The sequence below is a fragment of the Mobula birostris genome, chromosome 28 (genome assembly GCF_030028105.1).
Source record: "Mobula birostris isolate sMobBir1 chromosome 28, sMobBir1.hap1, whole genome shotgun sequence".
In the NCBI taxonomy this organism is placed as follows: domain Eukaryota; kingdom Metazoa; phylum Chordata; class Chondrichthyes; order Myliobatiformes; family Myliobatidae; genus Mobula; species Mobula birostris.
The window spans coordinates 33,429,218-33,445,416 of record NC_092397.1 but is presented as its reverse complement, the minus strand read 5'-3'; the positions used below and the strand labels follow the sequence as shown (position 1 = coordinate 33,445,416).

The 16,199-nt window shown below is 44.0% G+C and overlaps 1 protein-coding gene across 1 annotated transcript in view; it reads right to left on the bottom strand.

Moving 5' to 3' along the window:
- LOC140189114 (uncharacterized) overlaps positions 1-16,199 on the bottom strand; it is a 1,124,305-nt gene that overhangs the window by 445,776 nt on the left and 662,330 nt on the right. The window lies entirely within an intron of this gene.

Here is a 16,199-nt window from a genome sequence, read left to right as displayed (position 1 = left end):
TAGATAGAGCGGACAGCCATGGCCTCTTCCCCAGGGCACCACTGCTTAATACAAGAGGACATGGCTTTAAAGTAAGGGGTGGGGAGTTCAAGGGGGTTATTAGAGGAAGGTTTTTTTAGTCAGAGAGTGGTATGGTTTGTGTGTGGAATGCACTGCCTGAGTCAGTGGTGGAGGCAGATACACTAGTTAAATTTAAGAGACTACTAGACAGGTATATGGAGGAATTTAAGGTTGAGGTGGGGGGTTGAGGGTCGGCACTACATTGTGGGCTGAAAGGCCTGTAATGTGCTGTACTGAACGGATCCTGACCTGGATCTGGGCCATACCCTCCAAATATCCAGACCTGCCTCTCGGGTTTTTTTGCACTACCTTACTTTCCCTTTTCTATTTATGATTTATAATTTAAATTTTTAATATTTACTATCGTTTGTACTCCAGGGAGTACGAAGTGCAGAATCAAATATCCCTGTGATGATTGTACGCTCCAGTATCAATTGTTTGGCGACAATAAAGTCAGTACCAAAGTACGAACAGCGCCAAACTGCGAGGTGGGAAACTGCAGGGCGTGCATATACATAAGAATTTCTAAAAGCATACACAACAGAGTTACAGGAAAGTGGGCCGAGATAGAGCAGAGGATAACTTGCAAACAAAAGAATGTAGTATATGCAATCCAGTGTAAGCAATGCCATATTATATACATAGGGGAGAGGGGCAACAGCTTGAGAACCAGACTCATAGGTCACCTCAGTAATATCACAAGAGGAAACCAAAACAGACCAGTTAGCAGGCACTTTCTGGAGCATGGAATGTATTCCTTGGCAATCCTGGGCCTGGGAACCAACATAAACTGGTCAAACCTCCAAAGAAAAAGAGCAGAGAGGAGATGGATTGAAAGACTACAGACCTATTTCCCAAATGGCCTAAACGAGGCCTAAAAAGCTAGGCCAACAATATAAAATATACCCACTGCACTCAATAATTAAAAACATTGAGAAAATTAGAGGAGCGAGGAAGAGGAGCATCCTCATCAGTCACCCACCCTGAAACAAAATTAAAACAGGTGACCATTAAATAGAAAAGGTACGTCTTTCTTGGGAAATAGAGCCTAACAACTAGGCCCCAGAATGGAAACTAACTCCCCAAATAGAGAGGGATAACATGAGAAATCATAACTCCACTAGAAAGAATAGACTTGTCATGACCAGTTTGATCCAGACACAGCACTCACCCCAACCTCCCAGCTTGCCCCCAAGGGGTAAAATGCATCTCCAGCACATGGCCCTGCCCTGAAACCTAACATCTTCACACCCCATAACCACAGGTCCTCTTCTCGCCAGGGAACCAAACTCACCCCACATCACCAGTTATACCTCCCACCGCCCAGTGGACCCCCGCCCCTCAACCCCACCCCCAAAAGCACCTCACACCCCAACTAATGCAGACAGCGCCCAAGTGGACCCTGGCCACAGCCCTTCAAAGGGGCCAATTTAACAATGGACCCCAACCCCAACATACATTAGCCACAAGCTTCTGCCACATTATACCCCCAGAACAGTGAACTCAGAGTCTGAACAGTTAAGTCACAATAAATGAACGGAATCTTAAAGGGAGAAATAGGATGAAATCTAATCTCAACTCTAACTAGGTACTGAAGGAGTAAAAATAAAAAAAATAGAGGCTCAAAGAATGGGGAAGGTCGAATAATAAAAAGGAGCAGCACGATTAGCGGATAATTTACCTTTAAGAGTCTTAACAAATAGGGCGGCCGGCAACAGCCAGGCGCTGCAGCAGGAATGGAGAAACATGTTTGCTAAAACAATACAGAGGTGGGAGGTGGGCGGTTTTGCATGGGGGGTGTGGGGGGGGTTGCGGGGGGCGGAGCTGAACATTTTATAGGAAGACCAGCTCAGTCTTTACAGCATGGCGGGCTGAGTTGGCTGGAAGTTGGCTGTGTTTTGCTTGATGCGTGAGTGTGTTTTGGAACCTGTTGAGGGAAAGAGAGTGGGGAAGGAACGGAAATTGCTGGGAGGGGGTCGTGTGGGTCCGGTAATGGCGGACAAGATAAGAGGCGGGGTTGAGGGAAAGAAAGTAGAGAAGGAGAAGGATAGACACTTGGGACCAGAGGTAGGCAGCTGGGAAGAGGCGGATTATTGTGAAGGGAGAAATAAAGGGAATGAGGAGGTAGTGAGGGGTTGGATGAATAAAAACCAAGACAAAGGGAATAAAAGAATAAGAAATGATAGTGGAGAAAGCTTTGAAAGTGAGGAAGATGAACAAGCTCAGAGAGGAGGTGTTGTCATAATTAGGTTTAATGAGAAGGCTCAGGGACATATGAAAAAAATTAACCCGTTTGTGCTAACAACAACTCTGACAAATAAGGTAGGGTAAATAGTATTTTCAAAAGTCCTTAATGATGGCAACTTATTGGTAAGATGTGCGAATGAGGAACAACTTGAGAAAGCACTCAAGCTAAAAGAGATAGGAAAATGCAAGGTGGAATACACTGGGAGGGTGGGAGCACAAAACAGTGGTTGTAAAGGAGTGATCACGGGGATACCAATGAGTATAAATATGGAGGAGTTAAAGAGGAATATCAAAGGAGGGAAAGTAATGAATGTTCAAAGACAGAAAACAACAAAGGAGGGAGTGAAAAGGGAAAGTGAATCAGTATTGATTGAATTTGAAGAAGGAAGAGTGCCAAGGAAGGTGTTCCTGGGTTTCATGAGTTACCCAGTAAGGGTGTATGTGCTAAAGCCACTGAGGTGCTATAATTGTCAAAGGTTTGGACACGTGGCTAAAAACTGTAAAAGACAGAGGAAAAATGCTAGATGTGGGGGTGATCATGAATATGGAAAGTGCGGAACAGGAGTTCAACCAAAATGCTGCAATTGTGGAGGAGCTCATAATGTTGCATATAGTGGGTGTGAGGTTGTGAGACGGGAGACTAAAATTCAAGAAATAAGAGTGAAAAGAAAGATCACTTATGCAGAAGCTATAAGAATGTCAAGAGAACAGAATAATGTTCCTAATGAACAGGGAGCAATAGGGATACGAGAGATGCAACAAAGAACAAATGACAGGATTTATGTAGACAAAGAAGCTCTAGTAACATTCATTGCAGGAGTGATTAATAGTACTGCTGAGGTAAAGTCAAAAAGTGACAAAATTCAGCTGGTGGTAAAAGCAGCAGTAAACCATTTAGGGTTAGTAGGACTGACATGGGAGGAAGTGACGGAGAACCTCAGTAATCAGTCAAGCCAGGAAGTGTCATGCGTTGGTTAATACTAATTATGGTGATTCTTTTACAATGGAATGCAAGGAGCTTACTGGCCAATAGCCAGGAATTCAAGCACTTTATTAAAGAAATGGTTGTAAAACTGGACGTAGTGTGTATTCAGGAAACTTGGTTGAAACCAACTTTAGACTTTGTGGTATATGGGTATACAATGATAAGGAAAGATAGAAATCTAGGGGGAGGAGGGGGTTGTGCTATATTAATCAAGCAAGGTATACCATATAGGGTACTGGAAAAAGGAGATGATCAGGAATACATAGTGGTGGAAGTGTGGGAGAGAGAGGAGGGAGTGGTTATAATTAACTACTACAATCCATGTAAAAGGTTGGATTTGGACAGCCTATTAAAGATACAAGGACAAAACAGATATAAAGTAATGTGGTGTGCAGATTTCAATGCTCATAGCACAATATGGGGGGATCAGATTACAGATCCAAATGGAAAGATAATTGAAGATTTGATGGAAGAAAGGGATTTGGTGTGTATGAATGATGGTAGCGGCACAAGGATAGATATAACAACAGGAACTGAGTCAGTGTTAGATATTACGTTAGTGTTTAATACCTTGGCGGGCATTAGTAACTGGGGAGTTTGGACTGCTTCAACAGTAGGCAGTGATCACGACCCAGTTTTGTGTTCAGTGGGTGAAAGAGTTGAAGTAAGACCAGGTGGCGGAACCCCAAAGTGGGTGTTTGGAAAAGCTGATTGGGGTAAGTTCCAGAAGTTGAGTGAAGAAGGGTTGATATTTCTGGAAATGTAGATGAATTAAACAGTCAGGTGACTTCAGCAATTATCATGGCAGCAGAAGGATCTATACCTAGGAGTAAAAATAGGATGAATAGAAAACTGGTACCATGGTGGACAGAGGAATGTTGTCAGGCTGTAAAAAACAGAAATAGAGCATTCAGGCTAGTTAAAAGAACCCATAATATGCAGCATTTGGTTCAATATAAGAAAGCACAGGCAGTGGTGAGAAGAACTATACGTCAAACTAAAAGGGCAAGTTGGAGGAGTTTTTGCGACAAGGTAGGAAGAACAACACCTGTGGGAGAGATATGGGGAATGATTAAGAGGATGGGAGGAGATAGAAGGGAATGGGAATATCCAGTAATGATATCTGAGGAGGAAACTGCAGTCTCCAGTAGGGATAAGGCTGAGATCATGGCCAAGTCATTCGTACTGATACACAGTTCAGAAAATTTGTCTGAAGAAGGGAGAAGAAGAAGGGAAAGAATAATGAACCAACACCCAGGTGTTTTAAGCAGGAGGGAAGGAACAGATGATATTATTGATGATCCATTTACATTAGCAGAAATGGTGAGAGCAATAAAGAGATCGAGACCAACCTCCCCAGGGAAAGATCTGATATGATCTGTGATGCTAAAAAATCTAGGAGAAGGAGCGCTCTTGAAGTTGCTGCATTTTTATAACAGAGTGTGGGAGGAGGGAAGATTACCAAGTGCATGGAAAGAAGCAGTAGTAATTCCAATAAGGAAGCCTGGCAAGGATCTGTCAAAACCCACTAGCTACAGACCAATTGCATTAACATCAAGTATATGTAAGATAACGGAAAGGATGCTAACAGAAAGTTTATCATATGAGCTTGAGAAAAGGGGAATGCTGGCAAGTTATCAGAGTGGTTTTAGAAAGGGAAGGAATTCCATGGACTCAGTGATTATGTTAGAGACTGAAATAAGGAAGGCCCAGGCAATAGAGAGTCAGTAGTTGCAGTGTTCTTTGACATTGAAAAAGCCTATGATATGATGTGGAAGGAAGGATTATTAATTAAACTGCACAAGATGGGGGTTGGTGGGAGAGTTTTTAATTGGATTAAAGATTTTTTGTTTGGTAGAAAAATTCAAGTTCGGATTGGATCAGAATTATCAAAACAGTACATAGTGGAAAATGGCACACCTCAAGGTAGTGTGATTAGCCCATTACTTTTCATGATTATGATCAATGATGTCTTCACAAAGGTACCAGTGGATATAGGTAGGTCACTGTTTGCGGATGATGGGGCCTTGTGGAAAAGAGGCATGAACATGGACCATATAATCAGGAAACTACAAGAAGCAATTGATGAAGTGGTGGAGTGGGGTTATGATTGGGGATGTAGATTTTCAGTAGATAAAACTCAATCTGTATTTTTTACCAGGAAAAGGGTTGAGGTAGGGAAGAAGTTAAGGATGTATGGGGTTGAATTAGAAAGGGTTGCATCATTTAAATTTCTGGGAGTTATATTTGATTCACGATTAACATGGGCAGACCATATCAGGAAAGTTGAGGAGAAATGTAAAAAAGTAATAAATGTGATGAGATGTTTGACTGGTAGGGAATGGGGAGCAAGTTGTTCAGCTTTGAAGAGAATGTATGTGGCTTTAGTAAGATCTGTATTGGATTATGGAAATATAGTATATGGATCAGCAGCTAGGTCTCTTATAAGGAAACTGGATGTGATTCAGGCTCAGGCCTTGAGAGTGTGCAGTGGGGCTTTTAAAACGTCACCAGTATCAGCCCTACAGGTAGAAATGGGAATAATGCCTTTGGAACTAAGAAGGATGCAACTGATGGCAAACTACTGGGCTAACTTGCAGGGGCACAATGATTCTCACCCTACTAAAGGAGTGTTGCAGGAGTGCTGGGAAAATGGGAGGTTTCAGAGGGATACCTTTAGTCGGGTAGGGAATGATATCGCAAAAGAATGTGGAGTATTTGATCTGAGGATAAGTCCTTCAGTAGTTTATCCGGTTGTAGCTCCATGGAAGCTTGTATGGCCTGACATAGACTGGCATTTGTTAGAGGTAAAAAGGAAAGAAAGATATAAAACAGATTTGGTAAATGCATTTAACTGTCATGTGATGGAAAACTATAGAGATTATACTCACATTTATACGGATGGTGCGAAGGAACCTGCAACAGGAGTGACAGGGTTTGGGGTGGTCATACCAGCAAAAGAAATTGGAATCGGCAGAAGAACATCTAATAAGTTAGGAGCGTTTACAGTGGAGATGCTGGCGGTGTTGATTGCGTTGCAATGGGTGCAGAAAGCCAGACAAGTCAAAGCATTGATATGTTCAGATTCATCCTCCGTTCTAGCAAGTTTAAGGTCTTTTCACACAAACAGTCGGCAAGATGTACTTTATGAAGTCCTTCAGTTAGTTACAAGGATTGCAAATCAGGGAGGTCAGGTAAAATTTCTATGGGTTCCAGCACATGTAGGGGTGAAGGGGAATGAGAGGGTGGATGAGTTGGCAAAGAGGGCATTAAAGAAAGAAAATGTGGAAATGCACATTAGTATCAGTAAAGCAGAGGTTAAGAGTGTAATCTGGGAAAAAGTCAACCGAATGTGGCAAGAAAGGTGGGACAGGGAGGGGAAAGGGAGGCATTTATATCAAATACAAAAGAGTGTTGCAGTTACTAGGCTAGGTAATGGAAACAGAAGAGAGGAAATTGTGTGGACTAGGTTAAGGCTGGGGCATTGTGCATTAAACAAAACATTGAAAATGATAGGGAAACACCAGACAGGATTGTGTGAGGAATGTCAGGAAGAGGAGTCAGTAGAACATGTAGTTCTGAGTTGCAGGAAGTATGGGATACAGAGAGAGATGATGAGAAATAAATTAAGGGAGTTGGCGATGCAGGAATTCACATTAAAAGGGTTGCTGGGCATGGGTGAGAGAGCACAAGTCCGGGTATTTTTAGCATTTTTAAGGGGTACAGGGTTTTTTTTTATATAGAATATGACGGATAAACAGGAATAGGATACTAGGATGGTCAAAGATGGGACGGTGAAGTGTAGGTGTGTGTGTGTGTTTGAGATTGGGTGAAGGGATTTAGAATGTATGTCTAGTGCACATTCTGGAGCAGAGGGTGGCGGTAATGCACCATTAAGCTGGATGCCAACCGCCGTAAAACAAGATACAGACAGACAGACAGTACCTCGCCCCACCCCCCCACCCCAAGGTCACTCTCTGAGCGTCTGTTCGGAGGGTCCAGTGTTGTGGGAGGGGCAGGGTGGCTTTAAACCCGGCGTTACACATTCCATGGTATCGTTCTCTCCAAAGTGTTTCAGCTGTTCCTTTGCCTGTCTTCTCCACACAGTCATCCAGACAAACTGAGAGTGTCGGCACGAGTGCTGGGAAAGTGCGGGAGTTCATATCTCACGGCAGCAGTCTCTGTTTAATGTTTCGGAGTGACGGATTCGGTCATTGAGTGTAACGTCAAACGGCCTTGAGATACAGACGTCGTGAGGGAAAAGTGAAAACAAAATGATGAACGTCCCTTGTTCTCGGGAAACACTCCAGTTTTGGGCTATTTACACACTAGATTGTCCCATATTCTAATCCCGTCTTCATTTGAAGCAGGAGAACGGTCTCCTCGTCGGTAAATTGAACCTCGGTCTGCCGCGTGACAGGCGGGGATACTAACCACTGAACTAACGAGGAATAAACAAGAGTGGGGAATCTGTCACACGGATGTCAGTGTGTAGGAGAACTCATGGAGTCACTCTGATGTTTGTTTGTTGAGTGTAGAGCTGGCGCATTTTACCCATCCCCTCCTCACTGTGTGACTGGACGTGTCTCAGAATTCCTTAGCAATTCAGTCACTTACTGAGTTCAAGAACTGGGCAAATGAGGGGATCCCATTAACGTCTAACTGCATGTTGTTTGAACGGGTATTTGTAATCAGGATTTGTTTCCCATTTACTGATACGTGAAACAGGAAACCATTTGTAGCCCTTCCAATCTCTCGGGTGGATTCTCCCTTCAGTCGAATCCCAGGTGCTGTGTTTCTCCGGTCTGTCGGAACGTCGCGACATCAACTGGTCGCAATAGGAACTGCAACAGAGTGAGGAACGATCCTTCAGAAAACAGCTCAGACACTGAGAATCGAGTTACAGAATCTTATAGCCCCAGAGTCACTGAGTCTGGTTTGCATCATGTCGAGATGGTGGTATAGTGGTGAGCATAGCTGCTTCCCAAGTAGTTAACACGGGTTCCATTCCCGGCCATTGCAGGTTGTACACTTTCAGGCTAAAGAAAAAACCCTCGCCGAGCACTATGAACGCAGAATCCTAATTCCTGAGCAATTTGTTCTGAGTGAAATTCACTCTAATGGATCTGATGGATTCCTCATGTACGATGGTGGTGGTCCCTCATGTAGGATGTTCCAGGACCCCAAACTGAATAAAAAGCACAGCATTAGACCCAGGAAGTCCGTTAGTTCCACGGACTCCGCTCGAGGAAACCCACACTTTCTGGTCAAATCGGACATACATTTTCCTGACCAAAGACATAACCTGCCCCAGCTATTCTCTCGTTCCTTCTTTCATCCGGCAGAAGGTACAGAAGCCTGAAAGAACGCACCACAGTCTCAGGGATAGTTTCAGTCCCATTGTTGTGTCGATTGAATGGTATCCCGGAAGATAGATGGATGTTTGACCTCAGAATCCACCTCGGTACGAAGCTGCACTTTATTATATACCTGCGCCGTGCTTTCTCTGTCGCTGTTACACTTTATTCTGCATTTTGTTATTGCTTCACCTTGTTCTCTTCCAATACACTGTGTAATCTCTATGAACCGTGAGAATGAGAAGTGTTTAACCGTATTTCGGTATATGTGACTAAAACATGTAGAACAGATTCAATTCTCACTGAGCCCGTTGCGGCGGCAGTAGGGAGCGCCGGCCTCCGGACAGCGCAGAGTTTCCCAGCTGGCAATGAAACGCAGCAGGAAAACAAGAGCTGAGATCACAGAGGGGGAGCAGCGAGAGAGGGTTTCACTGAACTCCTGTCGAAGGGAAGATTCAAACTTCTTCAGTATAGGTATCCCTTATTGACATCAATGGATCTGGGGTTGAGAGGGTGAAAATTCCTCGGCATACACATCAGCGAGGATCTCACGAGGTCTGTAGGTACCGGCCGCGTGGTGAAAAAGGCACAGCAGCGCCTCTTTCACCCCAGACAGTTGAAGAAATTTGGTAGGGGTCCCCAAATCCGAAGGACTTTCTACAGGCACAGAATTGAGAGCACCCTGACTGGCTGCATCACTGCCTGGTATGGGAACTGTACTTCCCTCAATCACAGGACTCTGCAGAGAGTGGTGCGGACAGCCCAGCGCATCTGTAGATGTGAACTTCCCACTGTTCAGGACATTTACAGAGACAGGTTTGTAAAAATGATCCGAAGGATCGTTAAGGACCCGAGTGACCCGAATCTCAAACTGTTCCAGCTGCTACCATCCGGGAAACAGTACCGCAGCATAAAAGCCAGGACCAACAGGCTCCGGGACAGCTTCTTCCACTGGCCATCAGACTGATTAATTCAAGCTGATACAATCGTATTTCTGTCATATTGACTGTAATAAATATAGTAATATCTATTACATATTTACTATAAATTGCACATTGCTCATTTAAACGGAGACATAACGTAAAGATTTTTAGTCCTCATGTATTTGAAGGACGTAATTAATAAAGTCAATTCAATTCAATTCCATGGAAGAGACTTCGTCGTGCACTCGTCGAATCAGAAACGAGAAAATGTGCAGATGATGGAAATCCAAGCAACACATACAAAATGCTGGAGGAACTCAGCAGGCCAGGCTGCTTCATGATCCTGAAGAAGGTTTTCGGCCTGAAACATCAACCGTGTACTTTATTCCATAGATGCTGCTGTACATTTTCTCGTGTACGAGAGAGAGAGAGAGAGAGAAAGCTACTGGAGTACTAGCGTCCCTGGGTGGGCTCGAACCACCAACCTTTCGGTTAACAGCCGAACGCGCTCGCCGATTGCGCCACAGAGACGAGAATTAAATGATTACGAATAAATGACGAATCTCAATTGAGATGCGATTTCCTTTTATAGTTGTATAATGTGTCATATCGAATGTGTTTTAAAACACAAGGATGAATATCTGCTGCCGCCAACAGAGATTATAGCAGAGGATGGTTTCGATCCATCGACCTCTGGGTTATGGGCCCAGCACGCTTCCGCTGCGCCACTCTGCTACAGGGAATACTAAAAAATGTTGAACTGTGAATGTTGCGCGATGTTTTCTGTATGTATGTATGCGTTTAAGCCTGTGGCTGTACATGTCTGGGTCTCGTTCTGTGTCTGTATATGTCTGTGTTCGTATATGTCTGGGTCCATTCCGTCTTCTTCCCGTATTCATAATCAAACGTACTTCATTTTCTTTGTTTATTCCCTGTTTCTCCTCTTTCTCTTTTTCTCCACCTTTCTTCCTTGCTTCCCTACTTTCTGGCCCACCCAGTTATTATCTTCGTGCCTTTTATGTTCTGTCCCGTCTTGCACCTCGTTCCCGACATTTCGCCCGTGAACACGAGGAATTCTGCTGATGCTGGAAATTCAAGTAACACACATCAACGTTGCTGGTGAATGCAGCAGGCCAGGCAGCATCTCTAGGAAGAGGTACAGTCGACATTTCGCCGGTGAAATGTGTTTTACTTTATTTAACTGTACAGACGGACAATTCATCCCACTGGTCGGCTCATTTTTAATAAATAGCGACGTTTTCAGCCGAGGTGCCATTAACTTCCTAATCCTGTCCTGATGATTGAATGAATGTCGGAGTTCCTTCAGTGTTGAAACCGCAGTTCACCTTGTGAGCGGAACTCGCGACGTTGATGTACTGCAAGCACTCACCTCAAACGCAGCAACTCCTCCACCGGGATTACCTGTTGGTGTCATGTTCAGACCATCACGGCCGGACCAGTGAGTGACAGATGGGGAGATGTGGAGTATCGCTGATGCTTCACACCTCCCTGCCACGCGGAGCGGGTTTTCCATTTCACCACCACAGCTTTGTAACTGAAACAGTAAGAATCGGATTTTAACTCTCCCACGTAGGGCGATGTAGAGATAGGCAGGCAGTTGCTTATCCCCTGGCTTGCTGAGTTATTCCAGCATTTTGTGTATGTTGCTCGGAATTTCAACATCTGGGATTTCCCACCGATTTTTAAATTCACAGTCACCAACCTGAAGATGCCAGGGATTGAATTCCTTGCCTGTCCATCACCTCCCTCTGGTGCTCCTCCTCCGTTTCCTTTCTTGCATGGTCTTCTGTCCTCTCCTATCAGACTCCCTCTTTTCCAGTTCTGTATCTCTTTCGCCAAACAACTTCCCAACTGTTTGCTCCACCCCAGCCCCTCCTGGTTTCACCTATCACATGACTTCCCCTTCCTCCCCCCTCTACTACTCATCTTTATTTTCTTCAGTCCTGCTGAAGGGTCTCGGCCTGAAACGTCGACTATTCTCTTTTCCATAGATGCTGCCTGTCCCTCCAGCATCTTGTGTGTGTTGATCCGTGTCTTCTGTCTCACTTGCCAAACCGCTGAATCTGCTTCCTTATAACATCTCCCAAAACCTTTGATTAAGTAGACATTCTGAGAAATGTTCTTAGTTGTAAAAATAAAATTCGAATTGATTAATTCAATAAAAGCTGTTAACACATACCAAATCAAACCACAAACAATATAATTAAAATACCTTTTTTGATTAAGGAAATTTACCCTTTCTCTCCCAGAGGCAGACACTTGATATGAGTTGTTTGTCTGGTCTGGGAATGAGTTCCCAAACATTACATTGAAATTATATCAGCTGGTGAATCTCACACCCACACAAACAACAGACACAGAGACAAACACACACACACACACACACACACACACACACACACACACACACACACACACACACGAACACTCACCACACGAACACTCACGCACACTCACGGTAGAAAACTGAAAGAGTAAATGTGACAAACACAGTGGGGATATGAAAAAAAAAAAGTCCTGGAAATACTTCAGAGGAACTGTCTCAATATTAGTTGCATGTGGACATCAATAAATACGCGATGGTCATAACATCCTGGCAGCGTGTTATGCCTTTCAAGAGACGGTGCTGTGGAAGACAACAACTTAAGAAGCACTGGAAACATTTTTAGGTAGTTAAGCTATCACCGAAGGAAGTAGCGTTATAGGAGTGAGTTGATAAACTCAGCTCACGAAATCAAATGAAAGAAGTGAGAAGGGAATCTATGCCAAAAGCCAAGTGAGAGCGCAGTGCGGATGGAGAGGGACGAGAGAGCAGCAGCGAGGGAAGGATGAAGGGGGAAATATAACTTCCTCAGTGTTATCATTTCAGATTCTCTCTCCTGGGCCCGGCACATACCTCCTGTTACAAAGAAGGCACGACAGCGCTCTACATGTCATCTAAAAGTTTGACAGACTTCAATAGATGTGTGGCGGAGAGTATATTGACTGGTGGCAAAAGGACCTGGCATGGAACCGCCAATGTCCTTGTACGGAAAAGCCCAGAAAGCGTAATGGATGGAGCCCAGTCCAGCACAGTTATGCCCCTCCCCACCGCTGAGCGCATCTACACGGAATAGAGGGCCGCGGCCATGCAGGTCATACTCTCTTCACACAGCTCCATCAGGAAGGAGGTAACACATCAACAGATCCATCACCCCGCAACCATCAGACTCCTGAAGAAGAATGGATAACTTCATTCACCCAACACTGAACTGTACCCACAACTCATAAACTCACTTTCAAGTCTGTTCATGTTCTCGACATTTATTGATTATTTATTTATTATTAATATCGCATTTGTTCTTTCTCGTATTTGCATAGTTTATAGTCTTTTGCACATTGCTCGTTTGCTGTCTTTCTTCAGTGCGGTCTTTCATTGATTCTCTTGTGTTTCATTGTATTTACGGTGGATGCTCATGTGGTTACGAGTATATACTTCGGTAATTAATTTAGTTTAATCTTTCAACTTTGAACTTTAGGGAGAGGAATCCATTTGGTGAGACGCGGATCTTGTTTCACACTGTTGGGCAGGAGGTGAAAAGATTGGCCAGACCCACAGCTTTATTCTCTGGGACAGGAGTGTGCCAGAGGACTGCAACGAATGGAATGCATTATCTACGGACCTAGAAGAAAGGGATCTGTTGCATTCATTGCTGAGGAAGCCAAGTAATTTGGTATATTAAAAGCGGACGGCTCTGCAGGTAAAGTTATTGGGTATATTTAAAGCGGACGCAGGTAAGTTCTTAAATATTGAGAGTGTCACACATTATGGGAAGACGGCAGGAGAACAGGGTTGGGAGGGATAATAAATCAGCCACGATCGAATGGAGGAGCAGACTCCATGGGCCCAGTCACATAACACTGCTCCTGTGTCTGATGCTGTTATTGACTGATAGCATTGATTCTGAGATACTGTATTCATGTGGATCATTGTGTCCAATTGTTCAAAGAAGATTTAATCAAACTAATCAACTGCAGTAATGAAATTGAATTAACATTACTTCGAGGTAAACTGTGGACTAAAGATCTGTACTATACCAGAAACTGACAGGTACACAATGAACCCCCAGTCTCACACTGCACCAGAGACTGGCAGGGACACAATGAACCCCCAGTCTCACACTGTACCAGAGACTGATGGATACAGAATGAACCCCACACTCTAACACTGTACCAGACAGTAAGAGGTACAGAATGAACCCCATAATCTCACACTGTACCAGAGACTGACGGATACAGAATGAACCCCACACTCTCACACTGTACTAGAGACTGACGGGTACAGAATGAACCCCACACTCTCACACTGTACCAGCGACTGGCAGGTACAGAATGAACCCCCAGTTTCACCTGCATCAGAGATTGACAGGTACGAAATGAAACCCAGAATCTCACACTGTACAGAGACTAATGTGTACAAATGTTTTTAACCCGCCTGTTTTGTGAAACGTAATCAAATTTACTGCTAAACCCTGCACCATGCCGACTTGTTACTCCTGAATAAATCCACCCATCACGTGACCGTGACTCGTCTCTGCCTTTCTAAAATGAGATTACACTGTATGTGTGTCCTCTCAAACTGAATGCGAACATTGTATTTGCCTCCTTACTCCCAACTCAAGCTGCAAGTCAACATTTGGGGAATCCTGCACAAGGACACCTAACTCAATTTGTACCTAATGTCTGAATTTTCTCCTTACCAAAACATCAGTTAATTAGAAAATATACTATTTGTAAAGTAATGCAAATGGATTCCAACATCATGCTAAACACTGAAATCAGGCCAGATGGCTGTTGCCCCCTTCCATTCTTCAAAAGTTGGAGAGATAGCTTAAATTTTTCACTTTCCGGAAACATTTCTGAATCTAGTGATTCTTGAAAAGGCGCACCATCTGTTCAGCTACCTCTTTCATATCTCTGCAATGAAGCCCATCTGGCCCAGATGATTCCGCTTCTCAAGTGCGTTAGCCTGTTCAGTTATGGGAGGCGACGGGACGACACAAAGTGACCGGGGCGTCGAGGCGAGGAATAGGTGGATACGCGGGACAAGCATGTTCAAAAGTCTGGGGAATGTCTCACCCCATGATTAACTCGGTTGTGGGATACAGATGCAGACACGGTGTCTCTGGCCATGGAGAACAACGACCTGCTCCTTCTTTCTGCAGAAAGTGATATTAATAGCCAGCGGTGGAATGAGAATGATATTTTTACGTATTTTGACAGTTTTGAGGATTTCGCCCTCTGCGATAGACTGGGGCACGAGTGTGTACCTTGATACACCGGGGACGAGGGACCCATGATGCTTTAATCATGCAAAGAATGCAAACAACACTTCAAGGGCAAATTAGGAGAGGAAAGGAAAGTATAAGTTTGCTTTGGCAGACAACTAGAAGGAGAATCCCAAGGGATTCTACAGATATATTAAGAGCAAAAGGATAGCAAGGGACAACATTGGCCTTCACGATGGTCAGCGTGGTCATCTGTAAATGGAGCTGAAGGAGATTAGGGAGAACTTAAAATATTTTTTTTTACTTTAATTTTCTCAGGAAACGGACGCACAATCTATATAACTAAGATAAAACATTAGTGAGGTTATGGGCAATACTCTGCAAAACAGGGGGCAAATTGGGGTGTAAATACTTCATGGCCTCGTAAGGTATCCCTTTGTCCTTGTTGAAGGTTTGTGCAGAAATAGCAGGGGCCATCGCAGATATATTTCATATATCCTTAACCACGGGCGATGTTCAGAAGGTTTGTTGCTCTGTTGTTTAAGAAAGGTTCCTTGAAATTACAAGCCGCTGAATCTGAAATTAGCAACGGGTAAATAACTGAAATATTCTCGAGAACCAGACATAAACAGTACGTATATATTTGGATAGGCAGCGCCTGATTAGAGACAGTCAACATGACTTTGTCCATAATAGCTTGCATTTAACCAGTCTAATAGAGTTTTCGAGCAGCTTACAAGGGGAGTTGATGAGGAAGAAGGTCACACTGGATCTTTGGAACTAAGCGCTGTAGCAAGCAGACTCAGAAGGATTAAACAAAACTAGGAACGTTATTAACAAAAGAGACAAAGCAGCAGAACTTATAAGGTCTTTGATAGCTCAGAATAACTCGGTTGGAAATTCACTGGGCAAGGATCTGGGCCAACTGTTGCCCGAGAGATTAGCGCTGCCATTTTACATACACTGCAGGGCAGTAAAGAATCTGTGCCCAGCTATATAAAGCCCTTGACTCTTGAAAAGCTTACAAGAAGCCATCCTGAAGTCACAAGTCCAAGGACACTTAATTTAACACCTGAAAAGTCTCGAGGACAACTGATTGGAAGTATCCAAGAACGATTGCAACTTAGTGAGATTCTCTCCTCTAAAGGCCCAGAGCTCAGGGTGAAAGTCACCGACCTGAAACGTGAACTCTGATTCTCCCTCCATAGACGCTGTCTGAGCTGTGGAATATTTCCGACAGTTTCAGATTTTACTTCAGTAATAGTCCTGTTTTCTCCGACCCCGGGATCAATACACTCCCCATTGTCATGGTCCGGTCCGTGACGTCCGCATTCCGGTT